The following is a 27,936-nucleotide window of genomic DNA, read 5'->3' as shown; positions in this document are numbered from 1 at the left end:
GGTTAAGGATCCGGTGTTGCCGTGAGCTGTGGTGTAGGTTGCAGACGCGGCTCGGATCCCGCGTTGCTGTGGCTCTGGCGTAGGCCGGTGGCTACAGCTCCGATTCGACCCCTAGCCTGGGAGCCTCCATAAGCCGTGGGAGTGGCCCTAGAAATAGCAAAAAAGACCAAAAAAAAAAAAAAAAAAAAACACATTTTAAAAAAAAAACTGTGGATTATTATCTTTGAGGTGTTAGAATGTCACCCTATAACTCCTATATTAGTAGAATTTGCAGAAAACAGCATAAATATGCTTTTGATAAATACACCCAGTCTAAGACATCATTTAAGACTGCTTTTGAATTTGTAACAGATGTCAAAAAGTAGTGGATTTCTTATTTACAAAACCAGCGATATTATACATTTTTCCTTCCACTACTCCAAATCCCCTCTTCATTTCTCCTTCTTAGCACTAATAAAAGCACCCCATATACTGTATAGATACTGCTGTAAACACCACAACCACAAGTATTTAACTGTTTTTTAAAACTGTAAATTACAAAATTAATATTTTACAAAACATTTCAGTGGGGCTCTTAAACTAAACGTATTACTATTAAAACCTTCAGTACATTAACTGAAAAACTCAAACACTATACTTCAGAAAAACATACAGTTTTAGCTGTAACTCAAAAGAACTCAAAAAGTATACTTTAGGTTAGTTTATCATGCATTTCTATAATAAAGCCTATAAACTATTTAATACAGAAAGGGAGGGTCAACTTATAAACAGATTATATTCTAATGTTCCAAAAGTTCATTTATAAATTGAATATAAGCTTGATTGTGAAACTCAAGATGCCTTGTCTCATAAAACCAGATATAAACAATGGCATTAAAACTCAAAAATACAAATGAACTTTAGTGTACAATTCTATTATAGCACTCTTCTGCTTAAGCATATTTCCATACAAAACTATAAGTTTCTTATCCATTGCTATATCCTAGAATCTAGCAAAGTTCATGACACAGAATAGGATTTCAACAAATAGCTGATCTGAAGTAGTGAATAGCAAAAACTCAATGATATGAAACTGAGTTAAAAAACCTTACCTAATCTACAGCAGAGAACCAAAAGGCAAGGGGGAAAAAACTTCTAAAAGAGACAAGACAAAAGGATGCTTAACACCAGGATTAGAAAGCTCTGATCTAAGTCAACTGTACCAATTTCCATTCTCCCTGCCAAACAGTGGTTTATCAATGAGCATGTGATGCAATTCTGGCCAATGAGACAAGATATTGAGTTTGCCCGGGAGCTTCTAGAGATGGTTTTCCTGAGCTGAAGAAAAAAACCATATGAAAATACTTTTTTTTTTTTTCAGGCAACGTTGGGTTTGAATTGTCAAGCAGAAGTTTAGCGAGTCATTTTAGGACCATGAGGAAGGAAAAAGCCTAAGAGGACAACCCAACAAAAAAGAAGTACAGCATTAAAAGATGGTAGAAAAAACCTGGGTCCTTGGTGATATTATTATGCATAAATGAAATAATGCTAGAATCTTTTGCGTGTATGTGTGTGTGTGTGTGTGTGTGTATGTATGTCTTTTTGCCTTTTCTAGGGCCGCTCCCAGGGCATATGGAGGTTCCCAGGCTATGAGTCTAATTGGAGCTGTAGCTGCTGGCCTACGCCAGAGCCACAGCAACATCAGATCTGAGCTGTGTCTGCGACCTACACCACAGCTCACAGCAACACCGGATCGTTTAACCCACTGAGTGAGGCCAGGGATCGAACCCGCAACCTCATGGTTCCTAGTCGGATTCGTTAACCACTGTGCCACAACGGGAACTCCTAGAATAATTTTATAACTTGAATCTTTTTATTACAGGATATTAAATCCTTTTATTGTTTATGTAATTTTCAGTTACCAAAAGTAACCCAGTGGGTATAGCCATTTAGGATTGACTAGATAGACTATTTATTTCAAGGAATTCAACTGTTTGTTATCGATACAAGGGTAACTCTCTTAAATTTATCTCAATCCAGATCCTTCTTTTGAACTAGATACATATTTCTACACTATTAAACAGCTATATTAAATATTTAATCCACTGACATATCGAGAGAACAGAATCAGGCACCCTCTATTAGCACAAAAATTATTTATGTACCAATAGTCACTTTTCGGCTAATGGCAGCACCATCTAACTGTCAAAGGTGAAAAATCTTTGGATAACTAGTCCCATCTGTCTGTTTCACTTATTATATTTAGGCAGTTATTAAATGCTGCCCATTCTAACTCTGATATTGAAATCTGTCTCCCTCAACACTATACAGCTCAGTTTTTTATCTTTCATAGAGCATGCCTCCATTCTTAACTCTTTCACTGTACTCATGTTTCTAAAATACAGTTGTGCTTCATGAAAAGATTATAAACATCACAAGTTATTAGAAAACACAAAACTATAACTAGATACTACATACCAACTAGAGTGTCCACCGTCAAAAAGACAAACAATACCAAATGTTGGTAAGGACATGGAGGAACTGGAATTCTCACATAATAATTGTATAACACAAGGTAGCATGTTTCATACTGCATCACAATTACCGATTTATAGGTATGTTGCCCCAGAGCACAGCAATAGCATTTTACTAATGCTTGAGTCCCCATGTTTTAAGCACAGCCCAGTGACTAGCACACAGGAGTATATATATATATACTTTTTTTTTTTTTTGTCTTTTTGCCTTTTCTAGGGCTGCACCCACAGCATATGGAGGTTCCCAGCTAGGGGTCTAATCGGAGCTGTAGCCGCTGACCTACACCAGAGCCACAGAAACGCAGGACCCGAGACGCATCTGAGACCTACACCACAGCTCATGGCAACACCAGATCCTTAACCCACTGAGCAAGGCCAGGGATAGACCCGAAACCTCATGGTTCCTAGTTGGATTCGTTAACCACTAAGCCATGACGGGAACTCCTAATATATATTTTTAAATAAATAACAGGGAAAAGAAAATCCAAGAGTAGGTGAAATAAGCTCTGCACTGTAAAGACACTTGTATAGGATGGTTAATTGTCAATGTTATGTAAAAGGAGTTCCTATTGTGGCTCAGCTGTAATGATCCTGACCAGTATCCATGAGAATGAGGGTTTGACCCCTGGCCTTGCTCAGTGGGTTAAGGATCTGGCGTTGCTGTGAGCTGTGGTGTAGATCACAGACACGGCTCAGATCCCACATGCTATGGCTGTGGTGTAGGCTGGCAGCTGTAGTTCCAATGAGACCCCTGGCCTGGGAACTTCCATAGGCTGCAGGTGTGGCCCTAAAAAGACCAAAACAAAAAACAAAATCAATGTTAAGTAAGAAAGAAAGATAGAAGTCACCCACTCGATGTCACGGAAATGTTTTTTAGTGTAGGATCAGTTAAACAGCCACACTGAACACAATACAGTCATTTTTAAAATGACATATACCTTAGCTATTTATACTGACATAGAAAGATATCCCAAATACTCAGGTTTAAAAAAAAAAAAAAGAGTCACTTCTCCATTATTAAAAATAACTATATACATGTATGATTATGTGTGTCACACATGAGCAGTATGCACAAGGAAGATAAGGGACTGAAAGGGTACACACCAACTGTTCTGAGTATAGGCAAAAAAGTGGACACACCTGAATGTCTACTAATTGATGAATAGAGAAACAAAAGATGGTATATCAAGCCAATGAAATATCATTCAGCCATAAAAATAAAGATATATAAAGAACCAATTTAGATACAAGGATGAACCTTGAAAACATTATGCTAAGTGAAAGAAGCCAGACACAAAAAGCCACACATTCTATGATTCTATTTATATAAAATTATAAAATATCTAGAATATGCAGTTCCTTAGAGACAGAAAATACATTAATAGGTGTCTGGGATCAGGGTAGAGGGTGGCACTGGAGAAAAACACCAAAAGAGTGATCCATAAAAAGGGGGGAAAAAAAGATAAATCTGACTTTATCAAAATTAAAAACATTTGCTCTGAAAAAAAAAAAAAAAACTGTTAAGAACATGAAGACAGAAGGTACAGATGGGTGAAATATATTTGTAATCCATATATATGGAAAAGGACTACTCATCTAGAATATATAAAGAAATCTTAAAACTCAGTATTTTAAAAAAACTCACCTAGAAAATTGGCAAAGAATATGAAGAGTTATCTTGGAGTTCCCTGGTGGCTCAGCAGGTTAAGGATCCAGTGTTGTCACTGTGGTGACATGGATTCAATCCCTGGCCCAGAAACTTCTGCAGCCAGTGGGTGTGGCCAAAAAAAAAAAAAAAAGGAAAGATATCTTACTGAAGAAGATAATTGGATGGCAAATAAGCACATGAAAAGATATGATTAACAAGAGTAATTATCAGGGAAATAGAAATTAAGACTATGCTGAGATACCACTACACAACTACTGAAACAGCTAAAATAAAACAGTTAACAAAACCACAAGCTGAAGAATATGAAGAAAATGAATCTCACCTACTTTGCTGTTAAGAATGTAAAAAGGCATAAGCCACCTTGGGAAATGATTTGAAAGTTTCCTTAAAAAAAGAAATATATTCATACTAAGTGAAGTCAGAGAAAGAACAAATACATGATATCACTTGTATGTGGAATTTAAAAAATGATAAAAATGAACTTATTTACAAAACACCATCAAACTCACAGACTTCAAAAACAAACTTATGGTTATCAAAGGGGAAAGGTGGAGAGAATGATGGATTGGGAGCCTGGGATTGGCATATGGACTGGATGGTTGACCAGGACCTACTATATATATAGCACAGGGAAATCTACTCAATATTCTATGATAAGTTACATGGGAATGGATATGTGCATATGCATAACTGAATCACTTTGTTTTACAGCAAAAAATACACTGAAAATTAACTATACTTCAATAAAATTAAAAAAAAAAAACCCTAAATATACACTTATCATGTAACCAAATCCACTCCTGGGCACTTGTCCCAAAGAACACTTCAGCCTTATTTTTTTTTTTAATTTTTATTTTTTATTGAAGTATAGTTAATTTACAATGTTGCATTAAGTTTCAGGGGTAGACAAAAGTGATTCAGTTATACATATCTCTGTTCTTTTTCAGATGCTTTTCCCATATACATTAATACAGAATATTGAGTAGTGTTTCCACCAGTGCTATACGCATTGGGTCTTGTTGCTTATTTCATATATACTAGTGGTTGATGTTAATCCCAAAGTCCTAATTTATCCCTCCCCCACAATTTTCACCTTTGGTAACCATAAATTTATTTTCGAAGTCAATGGGTCTGTTTCTGTTTTATAAATAAGCTCATTTATATCCTTTTTTTAGAGTCCACATTTAAGTGACATAATATATTTGCCTTTGTCTTACTTCACTTAATATGATAATCTATAGGTTCATCCATGTTGTTGCAAATGCCATTATCTCATTCTTTTTAATGGCTAGGTGGTATTCCATTGTATGTATGTACCATATCTTCTTTATCCATTCATCTGCTGACAGACATTTAGGTTGTTTCCATGTCTTGACTATTGAGAATAGTGCTGCATTGAACGTAGGGGTGCATATTATCTTTTGAATTATAGATTATCTGGACATATGCCCAGGAGTGAGAGTGCTGGATCATGAAGTAGTTCTGTATTTAGTTTTCTAAGGAAATGCCATACTGTTTTCCATAGTGGCTGTACCAATTTACATTCCCACCAACAATGTGGGAGGGTTCCCTTTTCTCCACATCCTTTCCAGCATTTGTTATGTGTAGACTTAATGACTGCCATTCTGACCAGTGTGAGGTAGCACCTCATTGCAGTTTTGATTTATATTTCTCTAATAATTAGTGGTGTTGAACACTTTTTCATGTTCCTACTGGCCATCTGTATGTCTTCTTTGGAGAAATGTCTATTTAAGTCTTCTGCCCATTTTTCAATTGGATTATTTGGGTTTTTCTGTTGAGTTGTATGAGTTGTTTGTATATTTTGGATATTAAGCCGTTGTTAGTCGTATTGCTGGCAACATTTTCTCCCATCCCGTAGATCTATCTTTTCATTTTTGCTTACGGTTTCCTTTGCACTGCAAAAGCTTGTAAGTTTTATTAGGTCCCACTTGTTTATTTTTGTTTTTATTTTTATGGCCTTGGGAAATTTCCCTAAGAAAACATTTGTATGGTAGATGTCAGAGAATGTTTTATGGAGGAGTTTTATGGTGTCATGCCTATGTTTAAGTCTTTAAGCCATTTTATTTTTGTGTGTAGTGTGAGAGTGTGTTCTAGTTTCATTGATTTACATGTAGCTGTCCAGTTTTCCCAGCATCACTTACTGAAGAAACTGTCTTTTTCCCATTTATATTCCTGCCTCCTTTGTCAAAGATTAACTGACAGAAGGTGTCTGGGTTTATTTCTGGGCTTTCTATTCTGTTCCATTTGCTTTTGTGTGTGTGTGTGTGTGTGTGTGTGTGTGTGTGTGTGTCTTTTTGTCTTTTGTTGTTGTTGTTGCTATTTCTTGGGCCGCTCCCGTGGCATATGGAGGTTCCCAGGCTAGGGGTTGAATCGGAGCTGTAGCCACCGGCCTACACCAGAGCCACAGCAACGCGGGATCCGAGCCGTGTCTGCAACCTACACCACAGCTCACGGCAACGCCGGATCGTTAACCCACTGAGCAAGGGCAGGGACCGAACCCGCAACCTCATGGTTCCTAGTCGGATTTGTTAACCACTGCGCCACGACGGGAACTCCTCCATTTGCTTTTGTACCAGTACAACACTGTCTTGATTACTGTAACTTTGTAATATTGTCTGAAGTCTGGAAGAGTTATGTCACCTGTTTTGTTTTCCCCACCTCCCCAGGACTACTTTGGCCATTTGGGGTATATTTTGGTTCCATACAAATTTTTCAATTATTTGTTCTAGTTGTATAAAAAACATCATGGGTAATCTGAGACAGATTGCATTAAATCTAGAGATTGCTTTTGGTAATACAGCCATTTTAACAACATTAATTCTTCCAATCCAGGAGCATGGGATATCTTTCCATTTCTTGGAATCCTCTTCAATTTCCTTTATTAACATTTTATAATTCTCAGCATATAAATCTTGAATCTCCTTGGCCAAGTTTATTCCTAGGTTTTTTGTTTTGTTTTTTTTTTTTTGGTGTGATTCTAAAAGGTATTATATACTTTTATATTCCTTTTCTAATATTTCATTTAGTATACAGAAATGCAACCAATTTGTGAATATTAATCTTGTATCCTGCTACTTTGCTGAATTTGTTTATAGACTGAGTAGTTTTTGTGTGGAGTCCTTAAGGTTTTCTATAGAGAGTATCACATCATCTGTGTATAGTGACAATTTTACCTCTTTCTTCCAATTTAGAGCCCCCTGCAACAGCAATCCCTGAGGTGACTGGGGCCACAGGCATGTTAGTCATGGGACCCTTATTGGTGGCAGACTGTGCCCACCCTTGGAGTCTGAGATGGATGCAGCAGTTTGCAGCCACCCTTGTATCCCACGCAAGACATACCCTGCTGCCTGAGTGTGCAAAGAAGTTTCTATGGCAGTCCTACCTGCCCCCTTCCTCTCATACTCCCCAACAATGGTGCCTTGCTTCTCTGGCAGGCCCAGGCCTCCTGCCACACTCCCTTGGCTGTGGTGCCCTGCTCCCTAACCCCCTCAGGCTATTTCCACACAGTCAACCATAGTTCTCCCCCTAGAACTGACCTAGACAGCCCAAGTCTCAGCACTCAGCCCCTGACCATGTCTCTCAGGCTGTAGCATGCCAGGCAGTGGTACTGACTGACTGCGCAGCTCTCTTTCTGCTTTGAGTCTCCCCATCCTGGCTGATCTCACCATCAGTTAGGTAGCCTCCCAAAGTGCAGATTCCTTTCCTCTTTCACAGCTTCCTCTCAGGAGTGTTGGCCCTTATCCTGATTCCTTTTTTTCCTCTTCTCTCTTTTTTTTGCTTTGCTCTACTAAGTTATGTGGGAGGTTTCTTGCCCTTTTTGGAAGCCCGAGATCTTCTGCTCGTGTTCAGTAGGTGTTCTGTGCAAATCATTCTACACGTAGATGGTGCGGGGGTGATGAATTTGTGGGCGAAGGTGAGTGCCATGTCCTACTCCTCTGCCATCTTGATCCTGCCCCACCACAGTGTTTAAATGGCTCAAAACTATAAATACAAAATTTACTAATGTCAATTTCAGGATGATATTGTACTACATATAGTAACGAAGTACCCACTGGGGGAAGGTAAAGAGTAGGAGGGCCTAACGTTACTATTTTTGCAATTTCCTATGAACCCATATAATTATTTCAAAATTTAAAAAAATCCTACTTTCTAAAACTATTTTCACTTCTGCTTTTCTTTCTTTCTCACTTTCTCTTTCTTACTTTCTTTTTTGTCTGCACCCAGAGTATATGGAAGTTCCTGGACCAGGGATCAAATCTGAGTTGTAACTATGATCTCTGCTATAGCTACGGCAATTGCGGATCCTTAACCCACTGCATCAGACAGGAGATCAATCCCACATTGCCACAGAGGAAAGTCTGGATCATTAATCTGCTACACCACAGCGGAACTCCACCTCTGCTTTAAATTACATTTTGAATAGCAAAAATAATTTTTCAAAGATTATTCAAGATATATTATTTCTTTCAAATCATCTAGGAAACTTCAATTCTGCAGTGGCTTCTAGTACCCTGTGGGAATGAAGAGGCCCCATAATAGAGGTCAAAAGAAACCAGCAATTCCTAGAACAAATTCTGGGTTGTGAGTCCCTTCTGTATCCCTTACTCTTTGGCTCTGGAAAGAAGTGGTTACTCCTAGGGATACTGTGGATCTATTCCAGGGGTAGCAAATATAGCAAGTTTGATGTAACCATCTCCTGCAGCAGAAGGAACCTCCAAATAATCATCTCACTGTATGTTCTTTTTCAACTTATTCTTCTGACAACAAAGCATGAAAACCACTTCCATGCTTTCATCTCAATTTTGTCTATAACTTATTAACATAATATTCACAGTAAAAGACATTTAAATTACCTGGTACACCTTTCTCTTTCCAAACAATCCAATTCAGTTAGTAGAGAAATATATACCACCTGTTTTCTTCCTATAGAATTTTGAGAAATTATCAATAGATAATTTGTTTTATTAACTGATAGGTAAACACATTATGGAGCAAGTTCCTTTGAGTAGTCTAACTACATATAAACAAAAAAAATTGCTACTATTAGGAATCATAAGGAATTGATTCTAGATAGCTAAGGGTTCACCAATTTTTCTAAAATGTGTATTGCTCTACCTTCTCAAATGAAATATAAAGATTACTTAGAATTAATATTATGAACACTAATTACAGAGTTATGCTATAATATAATGAAATCATTGGGGAGTATTAATGTGTAGTGTTGTTTGCTCCAGTCTAAATGGTCCCCAAAGAGTGCTATGCCTATTTACTTATTTCCTTGCTTGTTTGCTTATTTCTTTTAGCTTGCATCCCTATTTTTTTAAGTTTTTTTCCCCTTGCTAACAGCTACCAAGAATACATGTTTGCTAATGTGATAATAATACTGTCTCCCCAACTTTCATTTACATCATCTCTATACTAGCTTAATGTAGCTCTATGTTTCCAAGTCTATAAAAACAAAAAGGCTGCATATGACAGCCTGAGACTGAGAGTATAAAAACTGAACACATCTTGTATTGTAATGAAGAAATTTTTATACTGTTATATTATTAAGTAGTCTCCTTAAAAGCTTCAAGAAGGGAAAAATGAAACATGTGAATGAGTCAACCCAGAAGAACAAAGACAGGTGGAGCTAAAAACTGTAAACACATCTCAAATGCCTACTTAACATTTCTAATAAGATGCTAAGCTCCAACTACATGAAACAGAACTCATTGTTTCCCCATCTCCTCACAGACCTGTTCCTCTTAAATTCCTTATTTAGCTTATTGTACAACTGTTCACAAGAAGATTTTTTTGGTACCACTACCACTACAGTGTACATCCTCAAAGACCCCAAAATTCTAGCTCAAGGTATATAACCCTGGGAATCTTTTGCATATATCTGTCAGGAAGCATGTACAAGAATATTTACAGCAGCATTTTCTTAATAGCAAACACCAAAGGAAATCCAAGTGTCCAACAACAGTAAAATGGATAAACTGTAGTATATTCATATAAAGGAATTACCACATAGTAGTGAAATGAAAGTACCTCAGATAAGTGTGTCAACTTGAATGAAATCTCAAAATCATAAACAAAAAAAGTCAGAGAAGAAGACAGTATGATTCCATTCACCTAAAACTCAAAAATGGGAAACACTACAATTTTAAAGGAAAAATAGAAAAGTGGAAAAACTTAAGGAAAAATTGGAATAACACAAGGTTTAGGATTATGGTTTCATCTGGGGAAGGAGAAGCCATTGTCCTGAGCCCTGAAAGCTTCCAAGATGCCATTACACTTCTTAAGATGGGTTTGGGCAGATATATTTATTTATTATTAAAACTCTGTAAAATGTACATTTATATTATATATATTTATGTACCCTTATATGTAAGACAGATTTTTAGCATAAAAATTTTATTTTAACCTGAAGTAAACACAGTTTAATGTTAGTATTTTTTAAGTCTGGTATTAGGTACACGGATGTTTATTATACTACTTCCTATATTTTTGGAATCTATCATAAGTTAACTTAAAAAAATTAAGACCAAAGCACTACAAAATTTTATTTTGAAATTTAAGGACATGATATCACAAATCTTTAAAGACAATAAATCCAAGCAAATACTAAGCTATTATAAAATGAAAAAGAAAAAAAAATTACTTAATCTCCTGATATAATGCAATAGAAAATATACAACACAATCTATATAGTATTCATTCCCAAAATTTTAACTTTAGTCATGAAATACAAAAACAGACACAGCAAATGTGGGGTATACTATTAAGATAAAAACTGGATAAGATTTCATAAAAGACCACAATGGTGAGGGTGAGGGTATGGTGGAAATTGGCTTACTGCAGCTTAGTTTCAAAATGGCTCACGAAAAAAAAGGTGTGTGCTTTCATAAACAGTGAGAAAGCAGGTGAGGAAGTTTAAATAAGGACAGTATTATATAGTATTATTGTATTAATATCAGATCTCTTAAGATAATGCAGCTCTTAAGGAAACAACCTTGTTCATAGGATACACTCACTAAAATATTTAGGGGTAAAGTGTCAAGATGTTTGCAACTTACTTTCAATGGCTCAGGAAAAAAGTGTATGTGCTTTTATAAACTCAGAGAGAGAGAAAACAGAAGAGACAAAATGTTAGCAAGTGAAGTGGTGAATACTGAAGTGAGTATTATCTATTCAAATTTTATACCAATTTAAAAGTTCTCAGGGCTTTCTACTGTGGCTCAGCAGTAACGAACTGGAGTATCCATGAGGACGCAGGTTCAATCCCTGGCCTCACTCAGGGGGTTAAGGATCCGGCATTGCTGTGAGCTGTATAGGTCTCAGGCACGGCTTGGATCTGGTGTTGCTGTGGCTCTGGCGCAGGCTATCAGCAACGGCTCAAATTTGACCCTTAGCCTGGGAACTTCCATATGCTGTGGATGTGGCCCTAAAAAGACGAAAAATAAAAGCGTTTAAAGTAAAAAATTGGGGAAAAATATGTACTTCATCAGTTGTAAGTTACAATTTTACACACAAGTTTTAGTGAATTATGTCAATATGACAGAAATTATTAAAATCAAATATTGACAGATCTACAAGTCCCAGAGATCTTTCCTCCATCAGCAAATTTTAAAACTTTGATCCTCTAAATTATAAACTGTAAATTCTTCAACAGGATGAAAAATTACATTTAGCTTATCAGATCAAAGATTACAGCTGTGCTTCAAAAACAGTATCATAATCAATTTAAAGGCATATGGACTTTAAAACATTGTTTACCAAGTCAACTGTACTATAACACAGAAAGATTTTATTTGATACTGCCAAAATATAGAAGTACCAATACAATAAAACACAGTATTTTTAAACGTCCTATTTAGCAAACAGAAGAATGTTTTAAAATTTATTTCTCAGAACAGATCTATTTCCTAATGATACATACCCGTATTTTTCAGGATTGCTAAGGCAAGGCAGTAAGGATGTAATGAATTTCTTTAAAACATGGGTAGTTCCCTAAAAAACTAATTACATATCATGAAAATGGATAACCATCCTATCACCTAAGGACGTACTAGTTGTCAGAATTTAATCCAATTAACCTGTTATACAACAGTAGGCTTTATTATTACTTATTAAGCACTCAAAACTGCCTTCATTAAATACCCAATTGTCATTCATTCAAATGTTGAGTTTCACGCATAAATGAAATTAAATAAATGACATTCTGGAAATCTGAGAAAATAAAATTTTCAATTAAGAGCACCCACATAAAACTCATCACTTGTACAGGAATATGCAAACTAATAACTTCTGACAGGAAAGGGTAATGGACTACAGACAGTTCTTCCAAAGGCCAGGTGTGGGACAGTGTTGTTATATGTTCATAAGTGGGTAAACACGTAGGGAAGAAAATTTTAACTGTGAAGCCTGCATTTAAATTCTCATCTCTCTGCGATGAGAGGCAGGTAGTTAATTACTGATCAGCAGTCTTTCAAATCAGTGAGTCACATCCCTAAGGGAGAGGCCTGTAAGTAGGAAGAGTAACAACCAGGGCAATGAAGGAAGATTTCAGAAATAAGCCACAACAGGTTTTGAAGAGTTGCTGTCAGACAATTATAATTAATATCCCAATATAAAGCACATAATCCAACAGAATGACTATAGATTACCCACCTTCTTGCAAAACATACCTGAAATTTAGGGACTAAGTTTATAAGGCTAGACATGTTTGAAGTTCAGATAACAGCTGTATTATCAACAGGCAAGTGAGGATGAAAGAGAAAAAGTACTTGATAATATTTCTGAGGGCACTATGGTAAATTCTAAAAGCATTTAAGACATAGTTCACTACCAGCAAGCAACATTTAATCAACTTGAGGAGTCATATTAAAACTTAATAGTGCCAGGTGACAATACAAATAGTGTTATACCACCACACATGACAATAAACTGAGAGTAAAAAAGACTTGCTCCACAGGTAGAGAGATCACTATGGGATGAACTTAATGTTGCCCCTACAAGGACTGGCCGGGTTGGATAGTATGCAAGGAGGGAGGAGGACAGGTTCAGGTGAGCATTTTACAGGGTGGGCCAGGGTGTGGGGAGGCCAGGAGGGTGCACTGCGTCTGGCTATTGTCCCACCTGGGGCCTATATTCTACAGTGGTGGAGCATAATAATAACCAATGCATGGTCTGAACCAAATGATAAATTCCCAGCCACTCTGGAGCCCACATCCACAGCAGACATCAATAAATCATTTTGGTTCTCCTTACAATCAAGCATCAAAGATTTCATAGTTCTTAATATAGAAATCCCAACAGCCAAGACACCAAGATGTCTGAAATCCACCTACCATTCTCTAAAGAAGGAGTGGATAAAGAAAAGAACACAGGGTTAGGAGCACGGGCTCTGTAGCCAGACTGAGTACCAAGGTTAGAATCCTGTTTCCATCACTTACCTGTTGTAATACTTTGACCAAGTTGCTTAAATTCCTCAGTACCCAATCTGTAAAATAGGGACGGTAACTGCATGTATCTGAAGGAGGAGGATCAAAGGAGTTAATGTAGGTAATGCACTTATAACAGTGCCAGACAAATGTCAGTATTTCTAAGTGTTAGGTACTATTATTATTTTCTATCAATAGAAAAATCAACTACATTCTCAGAGAGTAATTATAGCCTTATATGAGGGATAACAACACAATACATATTAAAATGCTGCTAGGTATGGAAAACATTCTAAATCTCTGATGGAAAAACCATTCAGTACTTAATTATACCTAATTAGCTTCAAACACTTGCTAGCTAATTTAAGAACAGAAGTACATCATCAAAGATAGCATTCTCTATATTTACTGAACATTTACTATGTGCCAGTTACTGTACTAAATTCTATATATTAATTAATCTTGGAGTTCTCGTTGTAGCTCAGTGGTTAACGAATCCGACTAGGGACCATGAGGTTGTGGGTTCGATCCCTGCCCTTGCTCAGTGGGTTAAGGATCTGGCATTGCCGTGAGCTGTGGTGTAGGTTGCAGACTCGGCTCGGATCCTGGGTTGCTGTGGCTCTGGTGTACGCCAGTGGCTACAGCTCCAATTGGACCCCTAGCCTGGGAACCTCCATATGCTGCGGGAGCAGCCCAAGAAAGGGCAAAAAAAAAAAGACAAAAAAATAATAAATAAATAAATAAATAAATAAATAAATAAATAAATAAAATAAAATAAAATAATCTTGTTTAGTCTTTAAAAGAAACTTTGGCTGCATCCACAGCATGGGAAAGTTCCCAAGCCAGGCATCAATCCTGAACCACAGTAGTAACCCACAGTAACAATGCTGAATCCTTAACCCCTAGGCCACTAGGGAACTCTAAAATAAACTTTTTTGAAGCAGGTACCTCTACTAATTCCATATTACAGATAAGAAAACTGAGGCTCAGAGTGATTGCATAACCTAAGGTCACACAGTTAAATATTAGTAAACATCAGTTAGTAAAGCTGGGATTTAACCCAGGTCAACTGGACACCAGAGACTGTACTTTTAATCCTAAACTATAGTTTCTCTTTCTAAACCCTAGTCCAACTTGCTAGGACATGACAACCAGGCAAATATAAAACACTATTTTAAAATTTAATAAAACTGTAAGGGAGTCAATAGCTAGAGGGTATGAAATTTTCAATTTTGGGGGTTTTTTTAATTGAAGTATAGTTACTGTACAATATTATGTAAGTTACAGGTACACAAAATAGTGATTCACAATTTTTTTTTATAACTGTACCTATGACATATGAAAGTTCAGGCTAGGGGATGAATCAGAGCTGAAACTGAGGCCTATGCCAGAGCCAAAGCAACACCGGATATAGGCTATATCTACAACCTACGCCACAGCTTGCAGCAATGCCGAATCCTTAACCCACTGAGCAAGGCCAGGGATCAAACTCGCATCTTCATGGTCCTTAACCCGCTAAGCCACAATGGGAACTCCAATGATTCACAATTTTTTAATGAATGTTTCATTTTGAGGTAATGAAAATGTTCTAAAATTGACTATGGTGATGGTTGTACATATCTGTGAATATGTACAGTAAAATATACACTTTAAATGGGTGAGCTGGGAGTTCCCATTGTAGCTCAGCAGGTTACAAATCCAACTAATATCCATTAGGTTGGGGTCTGAACCCTAGCCTCGCTCAGTGGGTTAAGGATCCAGCATTGCCAAGAGCTGTGGTGTAGGTCACAGATGTAGCTTGGATCCATCATTGCTATAGCTATGGTGTAGGCCAGGATCTATAGTTCCAATCCGACCCCTAGCCTGGGAACTTCCATAAGCTGCAGATGCAGCCCTAAAAAGCAAAAAAACATCGCGAACTGTATATTAAGTGAATTGTATCTCAATAAAGCTGTTTTAAAATATTCTTAACAAAAAACTAGTAAAGTTAGTTGTTTTGTTCTTTTGGTCACTCCCACAGCACACAGAAGTTCCAAGGCCAGAGACTGAACCTGAGACATAGCAGTGATAACACTGGATCCTTAACCAGCTGAGCCACCAGGGAACTCCATAAAATTACACTAGGTGGTAATTAGGGTTTTATCCATTTACTTAGAATAGGAAAATAATAAAGACCTAACCCAAAAACCAAGCATTTAGGAGTTTCCGTCATGGCGCAGTGGTTAACGAATCCGACTAGGAACCATGAGGTTGCGGGTTCGGTCCCTGCCCTTGCTCAGTGGGTTAATGATCCAGCGTTGCCGTGAGCTGTGGTGTAGGTTGCAGACACGGCTCGGATCCCACGTTGCTGTGGCTCTGGCATAGGCCGGAGGCTACAGCTCCGATTCAACCTCTAGCCTGGGAACCTCCATATGCCACGGGAGCGGCCCAAGAAACAGCAAAAAGACAAAAAAAAAAAAAAAAAAAAAAAAAAAAAACCATGCATTTAGCTATATGAATGGTCCTACACTCTTAAAGATAGTAAAAGAAAGAAAACAGAAGTGATAGCTAACATTTATTACGTGCCAATAATTTTTAATGTATTATTTCATTTATTACTTACAGCAACTCTAGGAATTAAATAAGAATGCCATCTCCATTTTCAAGACAAGGAAACTAAAACCCACAATAGCAATGTGCTCAAGGTCAACAGCTAGTGAGTATCTGCAGCCAGAATTTCAACCCAGGCAGTTTCAACACTGCCAATTTTTGTGGCTACTACAGTGCACTGCAGAAGAGTAAGTACTCGGAAATACACTCACAATATATTAAAACAGAAAAAAATCAGGTATCAAAACAAGAGGCACAGTGTGATCCTTCTATTTTTTAATGGATTTAAAAAAAGACGAAACAGAAAACGGCCTCAAATTTAACAGTGAGTATCTTTGAGAGGTGATATTACAATGGAGAATCATCTTTAAATTTTTCCATATTTTCCACATTTTGTATGCAAGGTAATTTTTTTTCCTTTTTATGGCTGCACCTGCTGCATACGGAAGTCCTGGGCTAGGCGCTGAATCAGAGCTTCAGCTGCAGACCTATACCACAGCCACAGCAATGCCAGATCCGAGCCACATCTGTAAGCTACACTGGATTCTTAAGCCACTGAGGGAGGCCAGGGATAAAACGCACATCCTCATGGACACTATGTCAAGTTCTTAACCCACTGAGCTATACTGGGAACTCCTACAAGGTATATTTTTAAAAGTGAAGTTCTTTAAAAAAAAAAAAAAAAGTAAAAAGATAGTGACAATTTCAAATACTGCAGAAAGCACAGGTAATTAAAAAAAACACTTGGAAGAAGCTGTTAAATTTTCTAAATGGGTTGCTGACAAATTTAAGGGAAGTGGTAGAGGCAAATGGCAAGGAAGAAGTATGCTAAGAAAAAGTGACAGGAACTATTCAGGTATAGACTACCATTTTGGTAAGTTCAGAGATGAAAAGCAGAATGGTATATAGTCTCAAGGTAATAACAGTGTCAAGTGAAAGTTTTATTGGTTTGTTTTTAATTTCAAGGTAATTTGATCAGGGCTGTAATCTAGCTGCAAATAGTCTGTAAAGGATGAATGTCAAGACTGACATGGAGTAGGAGATCTCAGAAGACAAGGATTTAGCCTTTAAAAAGTGAAACTTCTTGTGAAACAGAAAAGAAAGAGAAAGGACTCATAAAAAGAGATATCTGAGGGGCGAGGAAGGACAAAGGGCACGGTGTGCCACCGCCCAGTTTTCCCAGCGCCACTTACTGAAAAGACTGTCTTGATAGAGACAAGACTGCAGAGCAGAAGGGCCTGTGCTCACCTCCTCTCAGGAAAAAAACCAAAATTACAGCTAACTGTTGAATTACAGCCATCAACAAAATAGACTGGAAGCTACCAAAAAAGATATCCTATAACCAAAGACAAAGAAGTAGTCACATCAAGATGGTAGGAGTGGTGCTTTCATGATATAAGCAAGCCCATAACCACTGGGCAGGTGACCCATAGGCTGGGAAATAACTATATCATAGAGGCTCTTCCACAGGAGAATTTGGGGTCCCACATCAGGTTCCCACAGCTGGGGGGTCTGGCACCGGGAGGAGGAAGCCCTAGAGCATTTGGTGCTGAAGGCCAGTGAGGCTTGAGAGCAAGAGCTCCACAAGACTGGGGGAAACAGAGACTCTACTGTTGGAGGGCACTCACAGTGTTTCATGTATGCTGGGTCCCATGGCAAAACAGGGACTCCATCAGAATCTGGATCAGACCCACTGGGTCTTGAAGGATCTCCTGGTAGAGCGGGGGGTGGCTGAGGCTCCCTCTGGGGGCAAGACACTGGATGCAGAGTTCCCAGGAATAATCATCAGCATGAGCTCTCCTGTGGGCTGCCATTTTGGAAAAATTTGGCCCCACCCATCAGGGCTGAGAAGACCCAGGCCAAACAACAAACAGGGTGCATTACAGCTCCACGCATCAGCAAACAGGCTACCTACAGTCCTCCTATGCACACAGCTACCCTAATGACACTAAGAGACAAAGCTAAGACTCAGCTACACCAACCAGTGGGCAGGCACCAATTCCTTCCATCAGGAAGCCTACAGCAAGCCCCTGTATCAACTTTACCCACAAAGGGGCAGACACCAGAAGAGAGGCTACAACCCTGGAGCCTGCAAAAAGGAGATGACACAAAAAAAAAAACTATACAAAATGAAAAGTCAAAGAAATGTGAGCCAGATGGAGGAAAAAGACAAAACCTAGAAGATTATCTAAGTGAAGTGGAGATAGGAAACCTACCCAAAAAAGACTTTTTAGAGTAATGCTAGCTAGTAAGGATGATCCAAGACCTAGTTTCTCGGAAACAAACTAGAGGCAAAGATCAATAAATTAGAGGAAACATTTAAAAAAGGAATAAAAGATTTAAAGAGTCAACAAGCAGAGATGAACAACACAATAACTGATATTAAAAATTCACTAGAAGGAACCAATAGCATAATATAGGAGGCAGAAAAACAAAACAATGAGGTGGAAGACAGACTGGTGGAAATCACTGATGTGGAACAGAGTAAAGAAAAAGGAATGAAAAGAATTGAGGACAGTCTAAGAGAACTCTGGGACAACTTTAAATACAAAAACATTTGCTTTATAGGGGTGCCAGCAGGAGAAGAGTGACAAAGGGCAGAGAAAATATTTGAAGAAATAATAGCTAAAAATTTGCCTAACATGGCAAACCTCACTCAAACCCAGGAGGCACAAAGAATACCATACAGAATAAACCCAAGTAGGAACACCCTGAGACGCATTTTAATCAAACTGACCAAAATTAAAGACACAGAGAAAATACTGGAAGCAGCTAGGGAAAGGCAACAAATAACATACAAGGGAACCCTGATAAGGTTATCAGCTGATTTTTCAAGAGAAACTATGTAGGCCAGAAGGGAGTATCACAATATACTTAAAGTGATGAAAGGAAAAAACTTACAATCAAGAATATTCTAACCAGCAGGGCTTTCATTCAGTCGTTCGTTTCTTGGGGTGTTTTGTTTGTTTTTGTCTTTTTAAGCTGCACCTGGGCATATGGAAGATACCAGGCTGGGGGTGAAATCGGAGCTTTAGTTGCCAGCCTACACCACAACCACAGCAACACACCAGATCCAAGCCAGGTCTGTGACCTACAACACAGCTCACAGCAACAATGGATCCTTAACTCACTGAGCCAGGCCAGGGATCGAACCCACGCCCTCATGGATACTAGTCAGGTTTGTTACTATTGAACCACAAAAGGAACTCCTCCCATTCAGATTTGAAGGAGAAATCAAAAGCTTTACAGATAAGCAAAAGCTAAGAGAATTCAGCATCACCAAACCAGCTTTACAACAAATACTAAAGGAACTTCTTTAGGCAGAAAAGAAAAGGCCACAATCAGATCCAAGGAAATTACAAACGAGAGGGCTCACCAGTAAAGGCAGACATACAGTAAAGATAGGAAATCATCAGCACACAAAGATGCTAACAAAACCAGCAATTGTGAGAAGAGGAGCGTACAAAACAATCTTGTATATATATAGACTCCTATATCAAAACCTCGTAGTAACCGCAAACCAAAAATCTGCAATAGATACACACACAAATAAGAAAAGGCAATCCAAACACAATACTAAGGATAGTCATCAAACAACAAGAGAAGGGAACAAAGGAGGGAAAGAAAGGGAGTTTCCGTGGTGGCGCAGCAGTAACAAACCCAACTAGTATTCATGAGGATGCGGGTTAGATCCCTGGCCTCACTCAGTGGGTTAAGGACCCACCTTTGCTGTGATCTGTGGTGTATGGTGCAGATGTGGAACACAGTACAGATATGGCTTGGATCTGGTGTTGCTGTAGCTGTGGTGTAGGCCAGGAGCTACAGCTCCAATTCAACCCCTGGACTGGGAGCTTCCATATGCTGTGGGTGTGGCCCTAAAAAGACCAAAAAATGGGGGGTGGGGGGGAAGACCAACAAAAACAAATCCAAAACTATTAACAAAATGGCAAAAAGAACATATATATCAATTATTACCTTAAATGTAAAATGGACTAAATGCTCCAAACAGAGGACAAACTGAATGGATACAAAAACAAGACCCATATATATGGTATAACAAAGAAGATGTGGTACATATATACAATGTAATATTACTCAGCCATAAAAAAGAATAAAATAACGCCATTTGCATCAACATGGATTGACCTAGAGATTATCATACTAAATGAAGTTACTCAGTGAAAAACAAACATCATATGCTATCACTTATATGTGGAATCTAACAAAGGATACAATGAAAACTGCAGAAGAGAAACAAACTCATGGACTTTGAAAACAAACTTATGGGGACAATTGTGGGGGAGGGTGAACTGAGGATTTGAGATTGGCACTGAGGTGTATGGAATGACTTGCCAATAGGGACCTGCTCTACATCACAGGGAGCTCTACCCAATATTCTGTGTTAATCTATAGGGGAAAAGAATATGAAAAAGAATGATGTGTGTATATGTATATCTGAATCACTATTTTGTACAACAGAAATTATAACAACATTGTAAATCATCTGTACTTCAATCAAACTTTTAAAAATGAGAAAAAAGATCTTTGAGGTGAGGAGAAGAAATTTACAGAACTCATACCTTCGAACTTCTCTAAGAAACAGAGTGAAATCATCTTCAATAACTGAAAGGGTGGGGATTAGACACAAGAAGAAAGGTATGGAGTAAATGGAGAAAATTTTTGGAAAGCAATTGGATTTATCAATTTGCCCAAACTAGTAAAAATCATCTACTTAACTATCCCATAAAAGAAAGGACTGAAGGAAGGTAGGAAAACAATTTCTTCTTCACTGTTAGCATGGACATTAAATTGCTTTGCTCAAAGACAGGATAGTCTGTGGTATACCTACAGACAATTACCATATTAGTAATCTCTAGGATAACAACCACTATAATAATATATAAAGTGCTATCACCTTTAGATGACATCCATTGTCAAAGGAAGCACTAGAGTTCAAGCATAAATTTCTAATTTGGCTATAAGAAGGTAGTTTTCAAGGAAAAATCAAGTTGCAAAGATCTGAAACTTCACATAACTGAAAAGTTTCCCCAAGACAGGCAAATTGTTACAAAACATTATTTTTATTTTTTTATTTTTTATTTTTTGTCTTTTTGCCATTTCCTGGGCCGCTCCCGCAGCATATGGAGATTCCCAGGCTAGGGGTCGAATCGGAGCTGTAGCCACCGGCCTACGCCAGAGCCACAGCAATTCGGGATCCAAGCCGCGTCTGCAACCTACACCACAGCTCACGGCAATGCCGGATCCTTAACCCACTGAGCAAGGGCAGGGATCAAACCCACAACCTCATGGTCCCTAGTCGGATTCGTTAACCACTGAGCCACGATGGGAACTCCCTATTTTATTGTTAGGAACTCATGAACATGTAAACACATTTGATGAGATTCATTCCATTGTTATTCCTATACTTACGGAAACTCCAACTATCCCATCTTTGGCCATTAGCCTGGTCTCTTCTGGTTAGCTCCTGAATCTTTTTGACATAACTCAAATAATTTGTCATTGACTAGTTTCTTTGCTATTTTATAAAATAAGACAGTCCAAGAACATCTTGAAAAGTTTCTGCCTCAAACATGGAATATTTCGGCAGAGCCTGATTTCTTTCACTGGAAATGATATTTCAAAGTCACCTTCTGGATGCTGATTGCTGCTGAGCTTTTCAAGGCCTTTTCAGTGGATTGTGCTAAGAAATATAAATTGGGAGTCCTGGTTTGCAAGGATATAAGGGTGATAGAGTATTCTGTAATTATTTTATCTTTTATTATATATCTGACAGTTTCACAGTAACAAAACTAATACATTCATTACCAGTATTATTATAAAGAGTTAAACACACTTTTTCATATGCTCTCCATTTCTCTCCATTACTTACATAGTTATGTTCCATATATTATCAGGCCATATAGCCGTTATATACTATACTTTCTTCCTTTTCATCATCATTTAGTCTACAAGTAACTATTAATGCTTACCCCAGTCCTCATGTCAATTTCCTCTAATCATGTTAAGTTTTTTAGGGTTATTTCTCTAGATTTCTCTAAAGAGTCATGAAAACAATATTTCCTGGGTTCTTACATGATTGTAATGTGTATTATTTATACTTGAAAATTAGTTTTACTGGCTATAAAATTCTGGGCTCCCATTTTCTTTCCCTGAGTATTTTAACCTTTTTCTGGTGTAAAGTGTTGTGTCTGGAAAAAAATCTATTGACAATCAAGTTTTCTTTTCCTAAGTTATTTGATAGTTTGACCTAGATGCTCAAATAAAATTTATTTTACTTTACAGCGGGAAAACAAAAAAATCTACATTCCAGAAGCAGGGGGGTCACCAGAGAGAGAGAGAGAAAGGCCTAATCATAGGACCACAGAACACTTCCTCTCTCTGACCTTAACACCCCATTACTAAAGGCCTAACTACAGCAGTTTCTTTTATCCAGCACATCTTACATGGTTATCAAGAAAAAAATTATAAGGCACACTGAAGGCAAAGAACAGTTTGAAGAAACAAAGCAAGCATCAGAACCAGACCCATATGGCAGAGATTGTCAGAGTGGAAATTTAAAACAACTATGACTAGTATGCTATGGGTGTAATGGGCAAAGTAAACAATATGCAAGAACAGATACATAATACAAGCAGAGAAATGGAAATTCTAAGAAAGAAGCAAAATGAAATGCTAGAAGTCAAAAAGACTGTAACAAAAATGAAAAGTGCCTTTGATGAGCTTGTTAATAGACTAGACATGGTGAAAGAAAGAATTTCTGAGTTTGAGAATATCTCGGGAAAAATCTCCAGTAGTGACAACTAAAAAGACTGAAAAAGAACAGAATATCAAAGAACTATGAAACTATAAAAGATGTAACATATGCATAACAGGAATAATACAAGAAAGAGAAGGAAAAGGAATAGGAAAGATACTTGAAACACTAGTGGCTGAAAATTTCTCCAAATTAATGTCAGATACAAAACAACAGATCCAAGAAGTTCAGAAAACACCCAACCAGATAACCAAAAAAACTACACCTATAGACATCATTTTCAAACTACTGAAAATTAAAGATTAAGAAGAAATCTTGAGGAGTTCCCACTGTGGGAAAATGGGATCAGCAGCATCTTAATAATGCTGGGACACAGGTTCAATCCCTGGCCTGGCAGAGTGGATTAGGATCCAGGATTGCCACAGTTGAGGCATGCAACTGTGGCTCGGATCTGATCCCTGGCCTGGGAACTCTGTTTGACGTGGGGTAGTGAAAAATGGGAAAAGAAAAGAAAAGAAAAGAAAAAAAGAAGAAAATCTTGACAGAAAATAGAGGAGGAAAAAAACTTACAGAGGAGCAAAGATAAGAATTATATCTGACTCAGAAACTATGCAATAAGAAGAGAATACAGTGAAATATTTAAAGTGTCAACAGAAAAAAATCTAAAATTCTGTAACCTCACATGGAATATTCACCAAGATAAACCACATTCTGGGCCATAAAATATATCTTAACAAATTTAAAAGAATAGAAATCATACAATTTCTCCTCTCAGACCTCCATGGAATTAAACTAGCATCAAAAACAGAATGCTAAAAAAATCTCAAAATACTTGGAGATTAAACAATGTACTTCTAAACAGGAAATGGGCCAAACAAAATTCTCAAGAGAAATTCAAAAATAATTTAAACTGAAAATGAATGTATAATTTTTTAAAATTGGTGCAATATAGTGAAAGCAGTGCTTAGAGGAAAATTTAAAGTGTCAAAATAATACATTTGAAAAGAAGATCTAAAATCAATAACCTAAGATATCATCTAAAGAAACTAGGAAAAGAAGGGTAAATTAAATCCAAGTTATGCAGATGAAGAGGTAATAAAAAACCAAAGCCAAAAATAATAAAACTGAAAATAAGAAATCATCTTTTTCTTGAAAACAAGAAAAATCAATGAAACCAAAAGTTGATACTTTGAAAAGATAAAAAAAAAATGATAAAAAGAGAAATGACAAATTACTAATATCAGAAATGAAAAAGAGGATATCACTACAGACCCCATGGTCATTAAAAGGTTAATCAAGAAATACTAGTACTCTATGCCCACAAATTAGATAACTTAAATGAGATGGCCCAATTCCTTAAAGGCCTTGAAATGGTCTTGTCCTCCTTCAAGACATAATTTGCCAAACTCATACAAGAATAAACACACAATCCAAATAAGGCCTACATCTACTAGAGAAACTGAACTATAATTAATAATCTTCCAAAACAGAAGCAGCAGGCTCAGATGGGTTCTCTAGTAGAATTCTAACAAACACTTTAGAAGATATTATATCAATTCTCTATAATCCTATTCAGAAGATATAAACGGAGGGAATACTTCCTAGTTCATTCTGAGGCCAGCATTATCCCAACATCAAAATCAGACAAAAACATTATAACAAACCTATAGACCAATCACTCATAAACACATACACAAAAAACTTGAACATAATCTTAGCATATTAACACAATGATATACAAAAAGAATGTTATACAATGACTAAGTGCCATTTATCCCAGGTATGCAGGCTGATTCAACATTTTAAAAAATCAACTAATGTAATTCATCACATCAACAGACTGAGGAAGAAAAAAAAATATGGTGATACCATTAGATGCAGAAAAAGCATCTTAGACCATTAAATTTTCATTCATGATAAAGTAAATTCTCGCCAGTTCCTATTGTGGCTCAGTGGAAACAAAGCCGAATAGCATCCATCAGGACATGAGTTCAATCCCTAGCCTCATACAGTGGGTTAAGAAGGGGAGGAAAAAAAAGAAAAGCTACATGCACCCCAATATTCACTGCAGCACTATTTACAATAGCCAAGGCATGGAAACAACCTAAATGTGAGTCGACAGAGGAATGGACAGAGAAGATATGGTACATATAGACAATGGACACACTACTGGGTGTAGGATTAAGTTCAACGATGTACTATATAACACAAGGAATATAGGAAAATTAAAGACAAAAACCAAAAAACCTGTAAGGATTGTAATGGATTATAACCAACCAAATAAAACAGAAGTCCATTAATCCACACTGATGACAGATAGACAGATTAAATAAAGATACAAATAAGGGTTCTTACATTACACTGCAGAATGACAGATACAGAACAAGTGATGACATTGGAAGATTACTATACTACAGCTATAAATAGTAAAGACCAGCTAACTCTAGGGGGAAGTGGGGAATCTTACAGGGAATAAGAAATTTGCATGGTCTTCAAATATCTCCCCATAGTTTATTAGTTGTAAGGAAGGAAATAGTAACTATAACAATAGAAACTGGACAACACCTTGATCAGATGATCAAAACCAGTACTAACAATAACAAGGAGAAGAGACATATCATGCTTCTGAATGTGACAGCCTGAGAAAAGAAACATCATTTATGTAGAACTCCAGCCACAGGTGCATCATCTAAATCTAATAAAGAGAAAATGTCAGATAACTCTAAACTGGGGAATACTGTATAAAATAACAGGCCTATATTCTGCAAAAATGGTACTGTCATGGAAGACGAAGAACAGCTAAGAAGCTATTCTAGATTAAAGAGACATGACAACTAAATGCAGTATATGATACCACATTGAATCCTCTATTAGAAGGGGAAAAATGTCTAAAAAATACTGAGTTGAGTAAACCGACAAAAGTGGAATACAGATCAAAGATTAAAGTACTACTGCATCAATGCTGAAGTTCCTGAATTTGATAACCTACGTATGATTAAATATGAGAACACCCTTGTTTTTAGAAAACAGAAACTAAAATAGTAAGGATAAAAAGGTATAGTATATCCAACTTTACTCTCTCAAAGAATGCATCAAGGAATTCCCGTCGTGGCTCAGAGGTAACAAACCCGACTAGTACTCATGATGATGCAGGTTTGATCCCTGGCCTTACTCAGTGGGTTAGGTATCCAGTGCTGTTGTGAGCTATAGTATAGGCTGCAGGTGTGTCTGAGATCCCACATTGCTGTGGCTGTGTTGTAGACCAGCAGCTGCAGTTCTGATTAGACCCCTAACCCAGAAACTTCCATTTGTTGCAGGTGCAGGCCTAAAAAGCAAATTAATTAATTAATTATGTTTGTGTAGATAGGCAGAGGAAGGAGAGAACCAAAGAATAATGCAAATGTGGAAAAATGTTAAAAATAGATAAATCTAGGGAAAGAGTATATGGAAGTTTGACATGCTATTCTCACATCTTTTCTAAGTATGAAGAAATTTCAAAACAAAAGTAGACATAAAAATATAAATGAACCAGAGTTCCCGCTGTGGTGCAGTGGAAAAGAACCTGAGTAGTATCCATGAGAACATGGGTTCCATCCCTGGCCTCACTCAGTGGGTCAAGGATCCGGTGTTGCCATGAGCTGTGGTGTAGGTCACAGACACAGCTCAGATCCCATGTTGCTGTGGCTGTGGTGCACGCCGGCAACTGCAGCTCCAAAGCAACTCCTAGCCTGGGAACTTACATATGCCATGGGTCTGGCCCTAAAAAGAAAAAAAAAAAAAAAGTATATATATAAATGAATTAAATTCATAAGTTGTAGTCCTAACTAACGCCTACTATCTCAGAATGTGACCTGATTTGGTAACACTGTCTTAGGTCATCACATTAAAATGAGGTCATTAGAGTGAACTCTAATACAGTATGACTGGTGTCCTTATAAAAAGGGGAAATTTGTATACAGACATGTGAAAAGAGACAAAGAGAAGAGGGCCATCTACAACCCACAGAATGCTTGAGGCTACAAGAAGTTAGGAAGTGACCTGGACAGATCTTTCCCAAGAGGAAAGAGGGAGCATGGCTAAGGTGACAACTTGATCTTGGATGTTTAGCCTTCAGAGCTGGGAGAAAACAATTTTCTTCTATCCTAAGCAGAAACAAATAAAAGAATAAGAACAGTCAAACAAAGACCACCTACAGGACATTATGCTAAAATAAATATTTTTTATAGATATCTGAGACACACGGTCACCAAATAAAGATGTTTTAAAAATACAAATATTTAGAAGATCCCATCGTGGCACAGTGGAAACAAATCTGACTAGTAACCATGAGGTTGCAGGTTCAATCCCTGGCCTCACTCAGTGGGCTGAGGATCCGGCGTTGCCGTGAGCTGTGGTGTAGGTTGCAGGTGCAGCTTGGATCCTGTGTGGCTGTGACATAGGCCAGCAGCTGTAGCTCCAATTCAACCCCTGCCTGGGAACCTCCATATATTGTGAGTGTGGCCCTAAAAAGCAAAAAAAAAAAAAAAAAAAAGAAAGCCAAAAAAAAAAACCCAAATATTTAAATTACTCACTACTGTTCACCAAGTAAAGATTGAAGAAATCATCAAACACCAATCTTGCACTGTAAAGAAAACTATGTATATAGTTAAAAAACTAACCAAACTCAACGCACGATCCTGTTAGGGCTTTTAATATAAACTAAATCCCAAATGAGAATAAGTATACTGAAACCTATACAACAAAGTTATCACTATTTAAAAATATATTTAAAAAAAAATCTCCCATTAAAGGAGTTCCTGTCATGGCTCAGTGGTTAATGAATCTGACCAGCATCCACGAGGACACAGGTTCGATCCCTGGCCTTGTTCAGTGGGTTAAGGATCTGGCACTGCCATGAGCTGTGGTGTAGGCTGGCAGCTGCAGTTCCAATTCAACCCCTAG

The 27,936-nt window shown here is 37.5% G+C and overlaps 1 protein-coding gene across 3 annotated transcripts in view; it reads right to left on the bottom strand.

Annotated features, from left to right (window-relative positions):
- BMPR1A (bone morphogenetic protein receptor type 1A) overlaps nucleotides 1–27,936 on the bottom strand; it is a 148,521-nt gene that overhangs the window by 72,021 nt on the left and 48,564 nt on the right. Inside the window, exon 2 of one of the 3 annotated variants that reach the window (XM_021072032.1) lies at nucleotides 13,644–13,720. The exons of 1 other annotated variant lie outside the window; for it this stretch is intronic. The gene's annotated coding sequence lies outside the window, so the exon portion shown is untranslated. Of the gene's footprint in view, nucleotides 1–1,091; nucleotides 1,587–13,643; nucleotides 13,721–27,936 lie in introns of those variants that run through there. One more of the 3 variants, XM_021072033.1, reaches the window with a different exon arrangement.

The sequence above is a fragment of the Sus scrofa genome, chromosome 14, assembly GCF_000003025.6.
Source record: "Sus scrofa isolate TJ Tabasco breed Duroc chromosome 14, Sscrofa11.1, whole genome shotgun sequence".
NCBI classification, from domain to species: Eukaryota; Metazoa; Chordata; class Mammalia; order Artiodactyla; family Suidae; genus Sus; species Sus scrofa.
Note: the sequence above shows the minus strand (reverse complement) of the source record. Positions and strands in the feature narration are given on the sequence as shown.